The sequence below is a fragment of the Chiloscyllium plagiosum genome, chromosome 20 (genome assembly GCF_004010195.1).
Source record: "Chiloscyllium plagiosum isolate BGI_BamShark_2017 chromosome 20, ASM401019v2, whole genome shotgun sequence".
Classification (NCBI taxonomy): domain Eukaryota; kingdom Metazoa; phylum Chordata; class Chondrichthyes; order Orectolobiformes; family Hemiscylliidae; genus Chiloscyllium; species Chiloscyllium plagiosum.
Window position 1 is genome coordinate 42050006 of NC_057729.1, and position 20246 is coordinate 42070251.

General features: G+C 40.8%; 1 long non-coding RNA gene across 1 annotated transcript in view; it reads right to left on the reverse strand.

Annotated features, from left to right (window-relative positions):
* LOC122560206 overlaps positions 1 to 8297 on the reverse strand; it is a 47133-nt gene extending 38836 nt beyond the window's left edge. The window contains exon 1 of the long non-coding RNA XR_006314693.1: positions 8235 to 8297. This is a non-coding gene — a long non-coding RNA (uncharacterized LOC122560206). The remainder of the gene's footprint in view (positions 1 to 8234) is intronic.
* Between the last annotated feature and the right edge of the window lie 11949 nt (positions 8298 to 20246).

Below are 20246 nucleotides of genomic sequence, written 5' to 3' on the forward strand. Positions count from 1 at the left end.
ATGCTTGCCTCATTGGCTCTGCGCCAATAGATCTTTGAAAATTCTGGACTGACCATCATTAACATAAAAGTAGTGAAGTGTTGCTGCAATTAGTGAGACCACACCTGGAGTATTGCTTGCAATTTTGGTTCTCTTACTTGAGGAGGAATGTAGCTACACTGAAGGCTTTTCAGAGGAGATTCACCAGATTGAGTCCAGAGATGAACGGTTTGAATTATGAAGAAAGACTGAGCAGTTTAGGCCTATACTCTCTGGAGTTCAGAAGAATGAGAGGAGATCTAATTGAATGATAAAAAATTCTAAAGGAGATCGACGAAATAATTATAGAAAGGATATTTCTTCATGTGGGGCAAACTAGAATGACAGGTCATGGTTTTATTATAAGGGACAGCAGATTTAAAGCAGAGGTGAGGACAAATCACTTCTCCCAAAGGGTTCTGAATCCAGCAGATTGTGGTGGATGCTGAGACATTGAAAAAATTTATGGAGGAGTTAGACATATTTTTAATTACTAATGGGTTGAAGGGTTATGGAGAGCAGATAGGAAACTGGAGTTGAGGTCAAGATGAGATTAGCCATCTTTGTATTAAATGGTGGAGTAGGATATAGGGTCTGAATTGCCTAGTCCTGCTCCCAGTTCTTATGTTCTGCACCCACCATTATCCTAATCTTTCTGATACAATAATTATGGTCTCCTAAATTGTCCCCCCACTGACATTTGATCTCCTTGGCCCATCTCATTTCAAAGAACAATGTCTAATAGTAGATCTTTCCTTGTTGGACTGGACACGTAACAACTGTGGTAAATTCTTCTCAACAGAATTTAGGAACACTTGTCCCTCACTTCCCCTTACACTACCAGTAATCCATTTCATATTACAAAGTTGTGAAGTTCCCTGGTATTCTTTCTGTCACTCTTTTGGTTCAACAGAACTAGTAAAATGTTCTGCAAGATGTTCAGTTCCAAATCTGGTCAGGAACAATCAATTCAACTTATATTGGAACATAGGAATAGCAGGTTTAGCGCCTTGAACCTGGTCCACCATACAGTAAGATCATAGCTGATCCGTTGGCTCAACTCAATATACCTGCCTTTGGCCAATATCCCTTAACACTTGCGTTTAACAAAAAATTAACTATCTCAGATTTAAAATTATCAATTGATCCTGCATCTACTGCCAAATGTGGAACAGAGTTCCAAACACCCACAACTCTTTGCGTGTATGTGTTTTCTAACATCTCTCCTAATGGTCTGGCCCTAATTCTCAGGCTCTGCCCCCAAGTTCGACAATCTCCAACTAATGAGAATAGTTTATATTTATCCATTCTGTCATTTCCTGTTTATACCTTGAAGGCTTCAATCAGATCGCCTTTTAACTATCTAAATTCTAGAGAAAACACGAATTAGGCCAGTTATTTCTCCTCATAACGTAACCACTGAAGTCCAAGTATTATTCTTATAAAACTTATGTTGTACTCTCTCCAAAGCCACAAGATCCTTCCTAAGATGTGATGCCCAGACCTACTCACAGGAATCTAACCAGGGTTACAAGGATGCAGCAGGATAACTTCTGCATCCTTTTACTTCAGTCTTCTCAATATAAAAAGCAACATTCCAACAGATTTCTTGATTATATTCTGCACCTGTTTGTGAAATTTTAAAGATTTATACACTTGAATCTCCAAGTCTCTTTGGACATTCAGGAGAAAGTGAGGTCTGCAGAAGCTGGAGATCAGAGCTGAAAATGTGTTGCTGGAAAAGCGCAGCAGGTCAGGCAGCATCCAGGGAACAGGAGAATCGACGTTTCGGGCATAAGCCCTTCTTCAGCCCTTCTTTGGACATTCACAATAATTTACTTCAGACCATCTAGAAAGTATCGATTTATCATTTTTCAGTCTTGCTTACTTTGAACTCCATTGCTACAGTTTTGTCCACTCACTTAGTCCATTAATATCACTTTGTAATTTTATGATATCATCTCCACTGTCTGTAATGCCACTTTGTGCCATTGGCAAATTTGGATATATAACTTACTATGCTATTATCCAAGTCATTAATAAATAACGTGAATAATTAAGTCCCTAACACAGCTCCCTGTGGGACACCACTGGTTACATACTGCCAATGTGAGTAACGACCCATTATCCCTTCTTTCTGTTGCCTGCCACTCAACCACTTTTTTTTAAATTTATTTGTGGGTCTTGAGCATCACTGATTGGCCAACATTGATAGCCCATCCTTATTTCCTGTTCAGAAGATGGTAGTGAGCTGCCTTCTTGAATCACTGCAGTCCACTTTCTATGGGTTGACCCACAATGCTGGCAGGGAAGGAATTTCAGGATTTTGACCCAATGACTGTGAAGGAATGGCAGTATATTTCCAAGACAGGGTGGTGAGTAGCTTGGAGGGGAACTTGCAGGTGGTGGTGTTCCCAAGTACCTGCTGCCCTTGTCCTTCTAGGTGAAAGTGGTCATGGGTTTGGAAGGTGCTGACTAAGGGTCTTTGGTGAATTTCTGCAGTGTATCTTGTAGATAGTACAGACTGCTGCTACTAAGCGCTGGTGGTGGGGGGTTTGAATGTTTGTAGATGTGGTGCCAATCAACGGGTTGCTTTGTCTTGGATGGTGTCAAGCTTCTTGAGTGTTGTTGGAGCTGCATCCATCCAGGCAAGTGGGGAGTACTCCATCACACACCTGACTTGTGCCTTGTAGATGGTGGATAGACTTTGGGGTGTCAGGAGGTGAGTTACGCGCCACAGTATCCCTAGTATCTGACCTGCTCTTGTAGCCACTGTGTTTATCCAGTGAGTCCAGGTAAGTTTCTGGTCAATGGTAACCCAAAGGATGTTGACAGTGGGGGATTCAGTGATGGTAATACCGTTGAATATCAAGGACAGTTACAGTGTCTCTTATTGGTAATGATCATTGTCTGGCATTTGTGTGGCACAAATGTTACTTGCCCCTTGTCGGCCCAAGCCTGGATATTGTCCAGATCTTGTTGCATTTGAACACAGGTTGCTTCCGTATCTGAGGAGTCGCAAATGGTGCTGAACATTGTGCAATCATCAGCGAACGTCCCACTTATGACCTTATGACAGAGGGAAGGTCATTCATGACGCAGCTAAAGATGGTTGGGCCTAGGACACTACCCTGATGGGCTCCTGCAGAGATGTCCTGGAACTGAGATGACCGACCATCCACAACCACAACCATCTTCCTTTGTGCCAGGTATGACTCTAACCAGCGGAGTATTTGCCCCCTGATATCCATTGATTCCAGTTTTGCCAGGGCTCCTTGATGCCATACTCCATCAAATGCAGCCTTGATATCAAGGGCTGTCACTCTAACCTCACCTCTGGAATTCAGCTCTTGAACCAACAAGGCTGTAATGAGTTCAGGAGCTCAGTGACCCTGGCGAAACCCTGAGCAAATTGTTGCTGAGCAGGTGCTGACTGAAAGCAGTGTGATGACCTCTTCCATCACTTTACTGATGATGTAGGATAAATTGATTGGGCGGTAATTGGCTGAGTTGAATTTGTCCTGCTTTTTATGTACAGGACATACCTGGGCAATTTCCCACATTGTTGGGTAGATGCCAGTGCTGTAACTGTACTGGAAGAGCTTGGCTAGGGGAGCTGCAAGTTCTGGAGCACACATCTTCAGTACCATTGCCAGAATGTTATCAGGGCCCATTTGTACTATCCAGTGCCTCCAGCCATTTCTTGATATCACGTGGAGTGAATCAAATTGGCTGGAGACTGGTATCTGTGATATCAGGAACCACTGGAGGAGCCCAAGATGGATCATCCATTCGGCATGTCTGACTGAAAATTGCATGTGTCAGCCTTATCTTTTGCTCTGATGTGCTGGGCTCCTCCATCATTGAGGATGGGGATATTTGTGGAGCGTCCTCCTCCATTGAGTTGTTTAATTGTCCACAACCATTCACGACTGGATGTGGAAGGACTGCAGAGCTGAGATCTGATCCGTAGGTTGTGGGACCACTTAGCTCTGTCTATCACTTACTGTTTATCCTTTTGGCATGCAAGTAGTCATGTTTGGTAGCTTCACCAGGTTGACACCTCACTTTCAGGTACGCCTTATGCTGCTCCTGGCATGCTCTCTTGCACTCTCCATTGAACCAGGGTTGATCCCCTGCCTTGATGGTAATGGTTGAGTGGAGGATATGCCAGGCCATAAGGTTGCAGATTCTGAGCCATGTCTGTATTTTGCCATCAGTTCTGTAGAGTTCTACTTTAGTTAATAATCTAATTTGTGGGACTTTATCAAATACCTTCTGGAAGTCCACATAAACAACATCTATATACAAACCCATATTCACTACAGATCCATAAAGATGTCCCGGTCCACTTCACATCTATGGACATCCTCTGTCTACTACTACTTCTGTAGGTGCTGTCTTCCACAGTCCCAGTTCCAGTGTTGCAGGAATCTAAAATGCTCCCTCTTGCACCATCTTATCTACCAACCTTATTCATCTGCCTTATGCTTCTAGGTCTGTGCTCGCTTCTATGTCTGTGCTCACTTGCATATGGCACTGACAGTAATTCAGAGATTACAACATTTGATGTACTGCCTGATAATTTTATTCTTTACTTCGAATTACAGAACCACATGTGCCTTCCTACCCAAGTCATTAATATCGATATGGACTAGAACCTCTGGCTGTTTGCCTTCCCCAGACGAATTTCCTGCAGTTGTTCTGTTACATCCTAAACCTTGTCACCAGGAAGGCAACATATTATCCTGGAGTCATATCTATAGCCACAAAACAGATGAATCCCCAACCCCTATTGCTCTTCCTTGCTTCTTCTTTCCCTCCTGTACACCTGAGCTGCTTACAGTGCCACAAATACAGCTGACTGCATTCCCTTGAAGAACTAGCACCCTCATCAACTTCCAAAGCAGAAAACAATTTGGAAGCGGAACCCCAGGGGACTCCTGCACTACCTGCTTGTTTCTCTTGGACTGCCTGGTGGTCACCTATTCCCTTTCTGCCTCTGGTTTCTTAAGTTATAGTGTGACTTCCTCACCGAACATGTTATCCACATAGTTCTCAGTCTAATGAATGCATCACAGTGAGTGCAGTCACTGCTCGAACTCAGAAACCTAGAGCTCAAGTTTCTGCAGTTGACAGCACTTCCTGTACAGGTCTCTTCAGACATCGGAGGGTCCATGAGTTCTCAAGTATTACAGCCACATATTCCATTCAACTGAGCTATGCGACCATGTATCAACTTTACTCTGCTTCAAACTCTTTATTATATTGGCACTGGCATTTCCCTATTCCTGGTGATTCTCAGTTAAATCCAAGTATAGCCACTTCTTTAAAAATAATACTTTAGTACTTTACAGCAACTGAAAGACAGCCCCTAATAGCAGATTCTTACTAAACACTGAACTTATTGTAGAAGAGTAGGAACAAAAACCTCTCCAGCCTTCACCAAAGTTCCCATTTCGCGTTACACGTTTCGCAGTAAACATCACTTAAAACACCTCTTCCCCCTCTGCATCGAAAACCAACTTTAAATCAAATTCCCAGATATACTTACTCAATGTTGGTCTATCTTTTGTTTTGATAAAGTCATGACAGAATGTCACTGCTCAGGACCATAGGAGATTCGAAGACTGAGTATGGATTAGGGTAGGCGAGGTTATAACAGAGGAAGAGGTTTTGAACAGTGAATTGATGGAGTGTGGGCAGCTGAAATGAAGATAACAATCAGAGAATGAGGAAATCACAGGCTGAATATGACAGAGAGAAGGAAGAAGGCCATATTAGGTTGAAAATAAAACCAAGAACTACAGATGCTAGAGATCTGAAACAAAAATTGGGCGGCACGGTGGCATAGTGGTTAGCACCGGGTTCAATTCCTGCCTCAGGCAACTATCTGTGTGGAGTTTGCACATTCTCCCAGTGTCTGCGTGGGTTTCCTCCCACAGTCCAAAAAAATGTGTGCAGGTTAGGTGAATTGGTCATGCTAAATTGCCCGTAGTGTTAGGTAAAGGGGAAAATGTAGGGGAATGGGTCTGGGTGGGTTGCTCTTTGGAGGGTCAGTGTGGACTTGTTGGGCCAAAGGGCCTATTTCCACACTGTAAGTAATCTAATCTAAAAAAAAGGAAGTCCTGCACCCTTGAAGAGTCACTGGACTCAAAACATCAACTCTACTTTCTCTCCACGGATGCTGCCAGAACTGCTGAGTTTCTCCAGCAATTTCTGTTTTTGTGTTATGAAAGGTTGGAACTTGGCAGGGTAAACTTGTGTCGGTTTGCAACAAGTTTTGAAAGGAGTGGCAAAGACAGGTTGAAGAAGAGTAGTAGCGGAGAGAGACCAAAATGTGACTGGGTAAAAAGGGGTATACCGCTACTGTGCAGGTTCAGACAGAGCAAGTGGAAAAGGAAGCCTCTGTTTAGGCCAAGGTGTCAACACCTGGAAGGCGAATTTCAGTCGAGGTCAGGAAACAAACAGATTGTGGCAAAGCGAAGATCACTCAACAACATGATAGCAAAATCTAGATTAGGTCAGAAGCAGCAAGAACAATTCAGAGATAATTGAACAGAGTGAATATTTCTAACAGAAGAAAACTGAGTCTCAGAAGTAAGCAATAGCACAGGTCTAGCAGAGAACACCACGTCAGTAGAAAGCGGTGACAAAGGTGTTGTACAATACAAAGTCACATTGGTTTATATCCAAAAGAGCGTTTGTTTTCTTAACATCCAAACTGACTGAATTTAGTTCCACAATATCAAAGAATGTACATATTATGTACATTCTATGTACATAGAATGGATTCTCTACTCAACCGAAAAAATTGTGGATGCTAAAAATCAGAAACAAAAACACATATTGCTGTAAAAGCTCAGCATGTCTGGCAGCATCTGTAGAGAGAAATCAGAGTTAATGTTTTGGGTCCAGGAAGTTCTGAGGAAGGATCACTGGATCAGAAATGTGAACTCTGATTTCTCTCCACAGATGCTGCCAGACATGTTGAGCTTTTCCAGCAATTTCTGTTTGGTTCTCAATTCATCAACTGCAATCGTGTTTAATTCTTCACTGGATGATGCTTATCGTTCAGAAACGAATCGATTTATTTCCCCATCTCACATTTTGCTTTGTAAGTCTACATTGAAATAGCTAGATAATATGAAACTTTCCAACGAGACCTGAATTGGGTATTTGAATCTTGTACAACTTCAAACTAGAGATGCAAGTATAACAAGAATCTTGAAGCTGAATAGGATAGATTCATAGCCACTCCTGCATAAAGATGCAAGATATCTCTAAAGGTTAACGCTGACATTTGAGATGGGAGAGACATTCGTTAGCTAAATAAAAAAAAAATCGAGTCATGCCAAGATAATAAACCATTTAAAGAAATCATTAAGGCTGTTTTATACATGAGAGAGAAAAAAAATAAGTTGTGTGAAACTACGTTGCACTTTATCCTCGATCGACGATGACTTATTTCTTGCAACGTCAACGTGGTTTCACAAAATTATTTGAAGGAAACCAGATAATGACTCCGCAAACTCATGACCAGAGAAACACGTGGAGTGTGTAGTAAGATTATTGCTTCTATCACTGCAGAAGAATTTTATCAGAAACTGTTCCCCACTGTTTGCGGCGCTTCCAGACACCTGTTAAACTGCATTGAGAGGAACACGGCAGGTGTGACCGACAGTAACCCCAGTGACTGCCTTCTGTACCACACAGCAACAACAATCGTTTTGTTCAAGGCGCTGAGTGACTCTGATGCCGCTAGTTTTCAGATCGCATTTCACAGCTCCTGTTCCTCCCACCCCCCCCACATAAATAGCAATATCTTACATTTTATGTGGCAAAACCTTCCTGAGGATCACAAGCTAACATTGCTAATAGAGGACTCAGGATCCATCTGGAAGGAAATATATTAAATTGTCTTTACGGCAAACTGTCAGCCACATGTTTACAACCACATTCTGTGTAAAATATGAACACAGGGCACACGATGAGTTTAAAATAAACCAAGTCTCGAAAGCCAAGCAAACAAAGGATCAGAGGTAGCCCGCATGATAACAGCACGTTTCAAATTGTCATTAATCATCTTTATCTCCATTGCTTGTAATTGAGTTGATTTAGCAGTTTCCATCCCAGGATGTGTATGTTTTTTTCTCGGAGGCGAGTTAAGGGGAATCCCTAGCCTTTCCAGTCTGGAAAAGTGAAAAGAGACTCACATGTAGCGCTGACTATTAGCTTCACGCTCGTCCAAGTCCAGGTCCAATCTCTCATTCATGAAGCAAGGGAGCAGATAGTGACTGGCAGCCGGCTCGGCTAATGACCACGCCAGTATATGGCGTTACGTCTGTGCACCAATCAGAGAGGCTGTGGCTGACTGAATGACATGAATATGGTCCAATCACAAGCGGATCCCGAATAAGATACATCCACATCTCCTCACTGTAGCCCACGCTGGGCGAAGATGATCAGTACATAACTGAAATTGTTACTTTTTTTGTGATACAATCGCAGCGTTTAATGTAATTGATTTTATTTACCTTTGTTTCACCCGAAATTGTTTATAAATCTGCAACAGCCAAGAAATTCACACCGTTGATTTCAACCACATTCTGTATCCTGCCATCCTTTCAGTGAAAGAAAGACTTGCATTTATATTGTGCCCAGTATGATTGCTTGATGTGCCAGGGCTGCACGCAGGTCTACAGCTGAGGCTAGTTCAGTTTTTTGTTCTTTTTACAACAGGAGGTGCTTGTATTTCCCCACAGCACCTGGACGTGTGTGTATGTGTAAATGCAGGGACTTAGTAAAGACCACCATTGTGCAAAAGATTTTATTCAATATTTTCACCACCAGCAAAAACCCCAATGTGGCCAGTGAACCAGTACCAAGCAAAGCCCAATAAGGGCAATGCTGACATTGACTCAGTCTGTTATACAAGGTTATTGTTATGATATGTATAAAACACTGAATAGGTCTCAACTGAAGGCAAGTGTCCCATTCTGGGCACCACATTTTCAGATGTGAAAGTATTAGAGAGGGTGCAACAAAGGCACCAAAGTAAGATGGGAAAGGTTACCCAACCATAGCTAATGAAGGAAATTAGGGATAGTATTAGATGCAAGGGAGGGCATACGAGTTGACCAAAAAAAGGCAGCTGATCTGAGGATTGGGAGCAGTTTACAATTCAGAAAAGAAGGGCAATGAAACTTGTTAAGAGGGAGATAATTGAGTATGAGAGAAGGCTTGCAGGAAACGTGCAAACTGATTATAAAAGCTTCTACAGGTATGTGCCGAGAAACATTTGGTGAAGTCAAATGCATGCCCCTTATAGTCACAACGGAATTTATAATGCCATTACAATTACAATTGAATACATAGTTTGGTCTGTCTTCACAAAGGAGGATACAAATATTGTCCCGAAATATTGGTGAACACAGGGTCTAGCGAGAAGGAGCAACTGAAGGAAATCAGAATTAGTATGGAAATGGTGTTGGGAAGATTGATGGCATGAAAGGCTGATAAATCCCAATGGCCTAATAACTTACATCAAAGAGTATTTAAGGGAGTGGCTGTAGAAATAATAGATGTATTTGTGGTCATCTTTCAATATTTTATAAACTCTGGAACAGTTTCTATAAACTGCAGAGTAGCTAATATAACCCCATTAGTTAAGAAAGGAGGGCGAGAAAAAACAGAATTATTGACTAGTTGGCCTTACATTGGAACATGCTAGAGTCCATTATAAAAGGTTTAATAACACAGAAGTCAGTGACAGGATTGAATAGAGTTGGTATGGATTTACAAAAAGGAACTTATGCTTGACATATCAACAGGAATTTTTCAAGGACTTAACTAGTAAAGTTGAGAAAGGAGGGCCAGAGGATATGGTTTACATGGACTGTCAGATGTCCATCTCCAAAAAGATCCCACTTAAGAGATGAGCATGTACAATTAAAGCATATGGAATTAGGGTAGTGTATTGACATGGATAATCTCCACGCTCCAGGCTCACTGCCCTCATTCCTATGAAGGGCTTTTGCCCGAAACGTCGATTTTGAAGCTACTTGGATGCTGCCTGAACTGCTGTGCTCTTCCAGCACCACTAATCCAAAATCTGGTTTCCAGGATCTGCAGTAATTGTTTTTACCCCATGGATAAAAATATGGTTGGCAGATAGAAAACAAAGTGTAAGAATAAACGGGCCTTTTCAAAATGGTACTCAGTGATTAGTAGGATATCACAGGGATCCGTGCTTAGGCCTCAGCTATTGGCAATCATTTAGATGAGGGAACTAAATGTAATATCCCAGTTTGCTGATGACAGAAGGCTGAGCATGGGGAAGGTGAGCTGTGAGGAGGATGCAGAGGTGTTTCAGTGTGATTGGACCAATTGAATGATGGGCAATGCATGGCAGAGTCAAGAGTATAGTGCTGGTAAAGCACAGCAGCTCAGGCAGCATCCGAGCAGCAGGAGAATTGATGAAGGGCTTATGCCCGAAACGCCAAGACTTTTCTCCTGCTCCTCGGATGCTGCCTGGCTTGTTGTGCTTTTCCAGCACCACATTCTCAACTATGATCTCCAGCATCTACAGTCCTCACTTTCTCCTAAATGCATGGCAAATCAAGTATAATGTGGATAAATGTAAGGCTATCCACTTTAATTGCAATAACAGGTAGACAGACTATTATCTGAATCATGATAGGTTCGGAAAACGGGAGATGCTCCAAGACCTGGGTGCATTTATGCGCCAATTGCTGAAAGTAAACTTGCAGGTGCAGCAAGCAGTGAAAAGGGGCTTCATAACAAGAGGATTCAAATGCACAATTTGTGGATGTAGGTTTGCTCGCTGAGCTGGAAGGTTCGTTTTCAGATGTTTCATCACCATACCAGGTAACATCTTCAGTGAGCCTCTGAATGAAGCTCTGGTCAGCAAACCTACATCCAGAACTTCAACTTGAGCTACAAATCTTCTCAAAACTCATTAGCACAATTTGTCTTGTTGAAAGTGTACAGCGCCTTGAGGGGCCCACCTGGAGTATTCTGTGCAGTTTTAGTCTCCTTACCTGAAGAAGAGTGTTTTGGCTATGGACTGAATGCAACAAAGTTTAACCAGATTAATTCCTGAGATGGCAGGATTGGTTTCTGAATAGTCCGGGACGGCTCAGAATATGTTCACAGCTGTTTACAGGAATTAAGAGGAATCTCATAGAAACCTATAAAATTCTCACAGGGCTAGACAGCGTAAGCACAGGAAAGATGTTCCCAATGATACTGGAGTCCAAAACCAAGAGTTACAATTTAAGGATATGTAGCTGGGTTTTTGGGATTGAGAAATTTTTTCACCAGAGAGAGGTGAGTTTGTGAAATTCACTGTCACAGAAAGCAGTACAGGCCAAAATGGTGAGCATCTTTGGGAAGGAGTTAGATGGAGTATTTAATGCTAAAGGAAATAAAGGAAGAAAGCGGGAACAGAGGATTGAATCATATAATCAGCCATGATCATATTGAGTGTTGGGGCAGGTTCAAAAGGCTGCTCCTGCTCTTGTTTTCTGTTTCTAAAGCTTCATGGGAATGAAGAACTTCAGTTTCATAGAAAGCTTGGAGAAGCTGAAACTGGTCTTCTTCTAAGTAAAGTGGTGGTGGAGAGATGGAATGATGTTGAGAGGAGGTATTAAAAATCACAAAGACAACCAGCAGGATTAATATTTACACAGCACCTTTCACAAACATGAAACACCAAAATGCTCTACAGTGTGTGAAACATGGAGTATGGTCACTGGTATCATGTTTAAATATGGCAGCCAATCTACAGACAGTAATCTCCTACACAGAGCAATATAATAATGACCAGATGATCTGTTTGGTTGATCCAGGGATAAGTATTAACCAGACACCATGGATAATTCCCCCCCACTGTTCTTCAAAACAATGAGATATGTTATTGTTATGTAAGAAAGTAGACAGGATCTCAGTCCAGCACCTCACCTGAAAAAGGGCAGAGCAGAAATCCTACTCTGCAACACAATGTACCAGCATGCAGTTTTCTTCAAAGTTCCTGAAAATGACTTCAACCAATAGCATTCTGATCCAGAGGCAAGATTGCTATAAAATGAGCCACAGTTGACTTGTGGGACAACACTTTTGCTCTGCAAAATGTCCTTCATCAGATCCAGAATTCTCAGTTGAAACCACATTTGAAACTCCCTACACCACACTCTCAGGCAGAGAATTTCTGATCCTAACCACTCATTACGGAAAAAGTTTTTCCTCATGTTCTCTTTTTAACTAAGCACCTCAAATCTGTCTCGTCTGGTAACATTTCAGCATCCAGAACATAAAAAAACAAATCTACAGCAATGCAGACTTGTTGGGAAATTAAATACCTCAAAATCATTTCTGAAAATCCAGACAGAAGTTTTTTTTTGTGTTGGGAGCCACTACTGAAGAAAGATTCTTATTCAGTTACTAATCAAACATCTCAGTCCAACTCTTCCTAGTATCATATTACAGCCAATGAAATGTCCAATACCTATGTCCTTCCTCATATTTTACATAATTTTACAGTGAATTATAACATGTTTTTGTTGAAGCTTACGTATAAAAGAAATGTCTTGCGCTACCAGGCTCACTTTCACTTTCTATTTTCAGATATTGCAGGGTCGAATTTGAATAACCCAGGGAAATGGGGATTGGGATGGAGGTACATGATTAACCCAAGATGGTACAATGTAACATGGCCAGGATATCAACTTCATGCTTGTTTGATCATTTTAATAATTGCTGTATGCCAGCCCAGAATTGTAACCTGCCAGCACCACTTGAAGTGAGCCTGCTCTACTTAAAGCTCATGATTTGGAGATTCCGGTGTTGGACTGGGGTGTACAAAGTTAAAAATCACCCAACACCAGGTTATAGTCCAACAGGTTTAATTAGAAGTACACTAGCTTTCGGAGCGAAGCTCCTTCATCAGGTGAAGATGAAGGAGCGTCGCTCCGAAAGCTAGTGTACTTCCAATTAAACCTGTTGGACTATAACCTGGTGTTGTGTGATTTTTAACTACTTAAAGCTAGTTTGTACCTTTTTAAAGAGAGGATGCATCTTGGCTTGATCAGATGCTGGCAGTCACCTAGGAGGTGAATCTGACTGGAGAAACAGTGAAAGATTGCATGACCTGGGACAGAGAGAATTCTAAGTGTATTGGACACTTCGCTGGAGGTCTTAGTAGAAGAAGTAGAAAATAGAAAAGTTGAGCTTTATTTTCAGAGGGCAGGAGGCACTCAAAGTATATGCTTAGAAGGCAGTGGAAGCAGTTTGCCCAAGAGAACAATGCCTGAAATCAAGACCATTAATCCTGATGGCAGCTGCCAGAAATTAAATGTTTTGAAATAAGTATTTGGAAATGCATCTTCACATGCCATATTCAATCAACAGCATCATCAGTCTTAAATATTTCTCTATTCACCACACCCTCATCATTCACTTACTATTTATCTCCATCAATCAACCATCAATTCACTACTTACTAATGCCTTAAGCGTCACACCCACAACTTATTGCTCAGTCATGTTGCTAGCTATTCAACCATAAGGAGGTGGAGAAGTCAATGTTTTGGGTACAACCCTTCTTCAGTCATTCCTGAAGAAGGGTTATACCTGAAACATCAACTTCTCCACCTCCTGATACCACCTGGTCTGCTGTGTTCCTCCAGCCTCCTGCTTGTCTACTTTGGATTCCAGCATCTGCAGTATTTTTGTCTCTAGCTATTCAACTGTGACAGTTCCATTGCACATAGTCAGTGACACGTTTCCCCTGCCCTTGCAGAAAAAGGTGAGCCACAATCAGGAACAGTCTGCACAACTCTGGGGTAAATTGCAAAGACTCACAATATAATACAAGTCACATTAGCAGGAATATTTGCACCGTCCACACCTAGAAGACAGAGAGTGGTACAGTTAATTCAATCTACCAAGAATGTGTTTTAAAATACTACTTGTAATTTCAAGACTCGTGATTCCAAACATCCATTAATGTACGTAATATATATTTATTTAAAGGATTTTTAAAAAAATAAATAACATTACTTTTATGATAAAAATTTTGAGAGAAAACCAGAAATTTTAACAGTCCAGTGAATGGATGAACTCAGCAAAAAATAATGTGCAGTAGGATCATTTCTGTACTTTGAAGGTGTCTAATGGATCAGCTTCCAAGTTGTGTCAGCAGATCACATAGGTTCATAGACACATGCTCAATAGGTGTGAGTTAGATATCTAATATGTATTATCATATTATCATATGAAAATAGGCATTTTCTTCCATCATTTTATTACATAACTTCATGATATTGCAGCAATTTGACACTATATTTACAGGAGCTGATAGCAAGAAACCCTGCAGAAATTCCACACAAAGTGTTAAGAAAATAAGTAGTAATTGTATCATTAACACCAAAAATAAATTATCATCAAATCTGGTCCTGTCTGCTTTTGAGCGCAAACTTATTACTTTTTGTAACAATACCTAGAAAGCTACTGCAGTACGTGAATTGGAATTCGGAAGTTAAAAAGTTGGCCTACTTATCACCAAGCTGCTTAGAATGTGCTATACAGGCTATTAATCAAATGAACCTGAATGTAAATGAACTGAAAACTTTATAAAGGAAACAGATTCAGTTTCCATTGAAGGTCCGGAGTATAAACCACCTGCAGAAACCTGAAAAAACAGAGTCAATATATTTCAGTGATTTCTTTCACCTCAGCTTGATTAACCATCACTTGTGCTATTGAATTTGCCAATAGCAGATAATGACTCATAATCTGTCAGAACAGAATGCAATTTACAAAGAAAGATATTTTAAAAAGTGAGGGAATATAGAGAGATGTTGAATAAAATGGCAATTTTAATATGTGCTGATCAAGTGATCCTTTCTTCAGGCACTTAGAACTCTTAGAACATAAGCACAAGAACTCTTACTAGCTGGACAAATTATCGGAAACATTGATAAGGTTGCTAAAAGCATTCAGAATTCTTAACTTTATGCAAAAGGATTTAGAACACAGAAGTAAGGAGGTACTGCTAAACAGCAATAACTACTTTCATATATTATAGAACTGTAAAGGCAGCTAAAGGATCAAATCAAACCTTACCAAACAAGACTCATATTTCACTGTTTAGCTCTCACCTGGAGTACCTAGGTCTCTACAGAAAACTTTAAGAAGGATGTCAACACTTATGAAAGGTAGCAGAGGAAATTTACTATAATGATATTGGAATGATCAACTTTAGTCTCTCGGACACACTGGAGAAGTTATGATTGTTCTCTTTAAAGTAGGAAAGCTTCCTCATTTCCCCTTCCCCCACCTCATCCTAGTTTCTAACCTCCAGCTCAACACTGTCCCCTTGTCTTGTCCGGACTTGTCCGACCTGACCAGCTCCTTTTCCACCTATCCACTCCACCCTCTCCTCCCTGACCTATCACCTTCATCTCCTTCCCCACTGACCTATTGTACTCTATGCTACTCTCTCCCCACCCCCACCCTCCTCTAGCTTATCTCTCCACGCTTCAGGCTCTCTGCCTTTATTCCTGATGAAGGCTTTTGCCCGAAACGTCGATTTTGCCTGTCCCCGGATGCTGCCTGAACTGCTGTGCTCTTCCAGCACCACTAATCCAGAATCTGGTTTCCAGCATCTGCAGTCAATGTTTTTACCTGGTTATTTAATAGTGGTGTTCGAAATCATGAAAGATTTTGATGGAGTAAATGAGGTAAAGTTATTCCCATTGGCAGAAATATCAGTAACCAGATGCAAATATAAAACAAAATAAAAACTGAAAGAAGTGCAGATGCAGTAAATCAGAAACAAAAACAGAAATTGCTGGAAAAGCTCAGTAGGTCTGGCAGCATCTGTGGAGAGAAATCAGAATTGAATTCTGGGTTTCAGGTTGAATGACCTGTTCTGAGGACTGAAACATTAATTCTGATTTCTCTCCACATATATGACAATTGGCAAAAAATTAGACGTGATATGAGGAAGAATTAATGTTGTGCATGAGGTGTAATAATTTGGAATGCATTACTTGAAAAGATGGAAGAAGCAGTTTAAATAAATTCTGAATGCGTTCTGAAAGGCTCAAAATTTCAAGGCAATGGGAAGAGCAGAGTAGTAGGATTAATTAAAAAGCTCTTCTATGAAACTATGAAATATTTTTCACTGTGCATCAGACAATAAAGCTACCAAAAATTAATTAGGCTTAAATATTAGAATCACAATATTGCTACGGTGCAGAAAGAGGCCACTCAGCCTATTGTGTATACACTGTCTCTCTGAGCATTTTAACATAGTGCCAATATCCTGCCTTTTCCTCATAGCCTTACTCATTTATTTCAATTTAAATAATCATCTAATGCACTTATGAATGCCTCAATTGAACATGCCTCCCTTACAACTTCCAGTTATTGCATTCCCTACTCTAGATACTCACTGATTTTTTTTCTCTCACTCGCATTTCCTTTTTTTTCCCAAAGCGTTTTTACAACTGAGCTTTATGGTTCTTGACATTTTTAGAAGAGGGGACAGTTTCACATTATCACCTCTGTCCAGACCCCTGGTGATTTTGAAAACTGCTCTCAAAACACCTCATAGCCTTCTTCTCTTCGGGGAAACCGCCCTAATTTCTTGAATCCTTCATCAAATCCGAATTGCTTTGTACTTGGAACCATTCTTGTAAATCATTTCTGCAGTCTCACTCATGCTTTCACTTCCTTTCCACAGTGTGACGCACAGAAGTGTACACAATACGCCAGCTGAAGTTTAACGAGTTTCCTGTACAAGTTCATTGTCACGTCCTTGATGTTGTTGTCTTCCATGCCCCAATGACCAAAATATTTAGTATCCGATTTGATTGTTGATCCAGTAATCTAATTGGACAGATTTTGTTTACAGGCCTGGTAATTTGCTTTGAGGTACATATGCCAGACAGCAAATGCCCCATGCAATAAACTTGTCATACTTTTAGTTTCTTCCACGATAGTTGGAGTTAACAAAGATTGAACATTTCACAGCAGTATTTCACTACTTGTGTAAGTGTGCCAAGTATTCACAGAACAAGGAAGACTGTGTGACATGCTTACACTCTAGAGAGAATTAGGCTTTAATAAATAATCAATTGTTTTCTTTCACATGCAAATAGAGGCAGCTTTCTATCGTGAACCGAAACATCCATAGTTGAAAACAAAGGCGCACAAATATTGTCAGTCCTATGTTAATGTTCAATTAATATCCAATACTGAAGTGTACATATATACAATACGCCCAAACTGAAAATTGACTGTCACTTCATGATGATATATTCCTTTGATCCATCTTTTGTTGTAATCCAAACATGATGTATAATACACTGATAATGTGTCCACCTGGAAAGGGTGAATAAGTGTGGAAGGGTTTAAAATGGACAGCCTATGCTGGGGAACCAGCTTTATATACTCGTACTTTGAAATTGCTTGAAAATGACTCTGTTGTCCAGCTATTCTGCTGCTTGATTTCTCATGACTAAATGGAGCTGGCTACCCAGTCAGTTCTAGTCTATCATTATAAATCTCAACATCAGTCATAGGCTGATTAACACTGCTTGATGCAAATAAAAAACAGAAAAATGCTACACAATCTCAGTAGAGAGAAAAAAACAGAGTGTTCTGAGTCCAGTTGTTCTTCCTAGGATTGAGTTTTTTTGAGCACTGTCAGTGTTTATTTCTGAGCTCCATAATCCTCTGCAGTTTTCCCATTTTAATTGCTTGACACATATGTTTGAGTACAGTGGTAGGAGTTATGCCTTCCCCTACTCATGGGCAATATGAACAGGCAACATAACCACACTTAATAGTTTTGGTGCCACTTGGTGCAGTGGTACTGTAACATTGATGAGTATTGGATAAAATTCCAATCATCCAGAAATCAAGCTCCCATCGGCCTATTTACATTAATTAAATATTGCTGTAGTTTATTTATTAGTGAGACAGAAGCTAATTTGGGAAGCAATCCAAACATGTTTTTCAGGCTAATTCATTTGTGAGTGATGCAATGTGTTGAAAATGATCTTTGATGCAGATATCATGACCAGCTTTGGAACTTGCTGCAATAACGCTAGTAATAATCAACTAGGTAAAAACAAGGACTGCAGATGCTGGAAACCAGAGTCTAGATTAGAGTGGTGTTGGAGAAGCACAGCAGGTCAGATCGGATGCTGCCTGACCTGCTGTGCTTTTCCAGCACCACTAATCTAGACACTAGTAATAACGTCAAGTTTAATGTAAGGTTTAACTTAACAAGCAGTGTCTATGGTTTCTTTGCACTATGTATAGAAATAGTTAACATTCTGTCTGCAATTATGAATTATTTTGTTTACTGAATTTGCAAAATCAAATTTTAAGAATTTGGTCACCAAGACCCAAACAGAGGGGCTGCAGACATAAGACCATAAAAAGGAGCAGGAGTAGGCCGTCCGGCCCTTCGAGCCTGCTTCGCCATTCAATAAAATCACGGCTGATCTTTTTGTGGACTCAGATCTGCTTACCCACGTTCTCACTGTATCCCTTAATTCTTTTATTGTTCAAAACAAAAATCCACCTTAGCCTTAAAAACATTTACTGAAGTAGCATCAACTACTTCAATGGACAAGGAATTCCACAGATTAACAATCCTCTGGGTGAAGAAGTTCCTTCTCGATTCAGTCCTAAATCTGCTTCCTCTCATCTTGAGGCTATGTCCTCTAATCCTAGCTTCATGTCAGTGGAAAGATCTTTTCTACTTTTATCTTATCTATTTCCTTCATAACTTTATATGTTTCTATAAGATTCCCCCTTTAATCTTCTGCACTCCAATTAATATAATCCCAATCTACTCAGTGTCTCCTCATTAACCAACCCCTTCAACTCCAGAATCAACCTAGTGAACCTCCTCTCCACCACCTCCAGTGCCAGTGCCGCCTTTCTCAAGTAAGGAGAACAAAACTGCATACAGTACTCCAGGTGTGGCCTCACCAACATCTTGTACAGCTGCAACATAACCTCTCTGCTTTTAAACTCAACCCCTTTAGCTCTGAAGGACAAAATTCCATTTGCCTTCCTAATTACTTGTTGTCGAGTGTGTGGTGCTGGAAAAACACAGCAGATCAGGCAGCATCCGAGGAGCAGGAGAATCGATGTTTGGGGCATAAGCCCTTCATCAGGAATCTCCGTAACGTCGATTCTCCTGCTCCTCAGATGCTGCTTGACCTGCTGTGTTTTTCCAGCACCACACTCTCGACTCTGATTTCCAGCATCTGCAGTCCTCACTTTCTCCTAATTACTTGTTGTACCTGCAGACCAACCTTCTGTGGTCACACACCTTAACCAAAATAATGCTGGAGCCCTCAACCTGAAAGTCCCATCTCCCCTGTATTCAGCACCTACCAGTTTAACCAGCGCAAGGGGGAAAATGGGCTTTGCCATATTCCATGCATATACAATTCACAGAGGCAGGGGCACCTGTGAAAGTGTGGCTGGCCAAGAAGCAAATTTTGTCACCTATCTATCTGAAACACAGCTTCTGAATTTTACAAGTTTGAGGTAATGGTCTGAATCTACCAGAGGTCTTTGGAAGAGTATCCCTTTCAACAATTTGAAAAGTTTTCACCAAGTACCACAGATGTTAACAAATTCAAACAAAGGTGTCTGGTTGCTATTCACATGAGTTGGAGCATGGAGCCTCTGGTCTTGGATAGACAGATATTTATGCCTCTTGTGACTCAGGCACCCTGGTGGAAAGAAGCAGAGGCTGCTAAATAAGGAGAGAGTGGACATCATGGTTAAACAGCTGAAAAATGACAATGGCACCATGTAGGCAGACTCATGGACTTGAAACAGAGCAGGAGGAGGAGCTCAGTGACAGACCCATATAACCATGGTTAATTCTTTACAAAAAGAAGGACACTCATCACCAGAATAGAGTCATCAGGCTCTCAAAAGTGGCAGCATGAGAAATTGGTTGGCAACCAGACTCTGATGTGGCATTAAATAAAAGCAAATTACTGCGGATGCTGGAATCTGAAACCAAAAGAGACTATTTTCCAGCATTTTCTCTTTTGGTTTCTGATGTGTCATTGTCTTGACGAACTGAACTGCACCTGGAAACAATTATTACTCATTTCATTTTAGAATCCCTACAGTGCAGATTATTGCTCAAATTTAAATTTT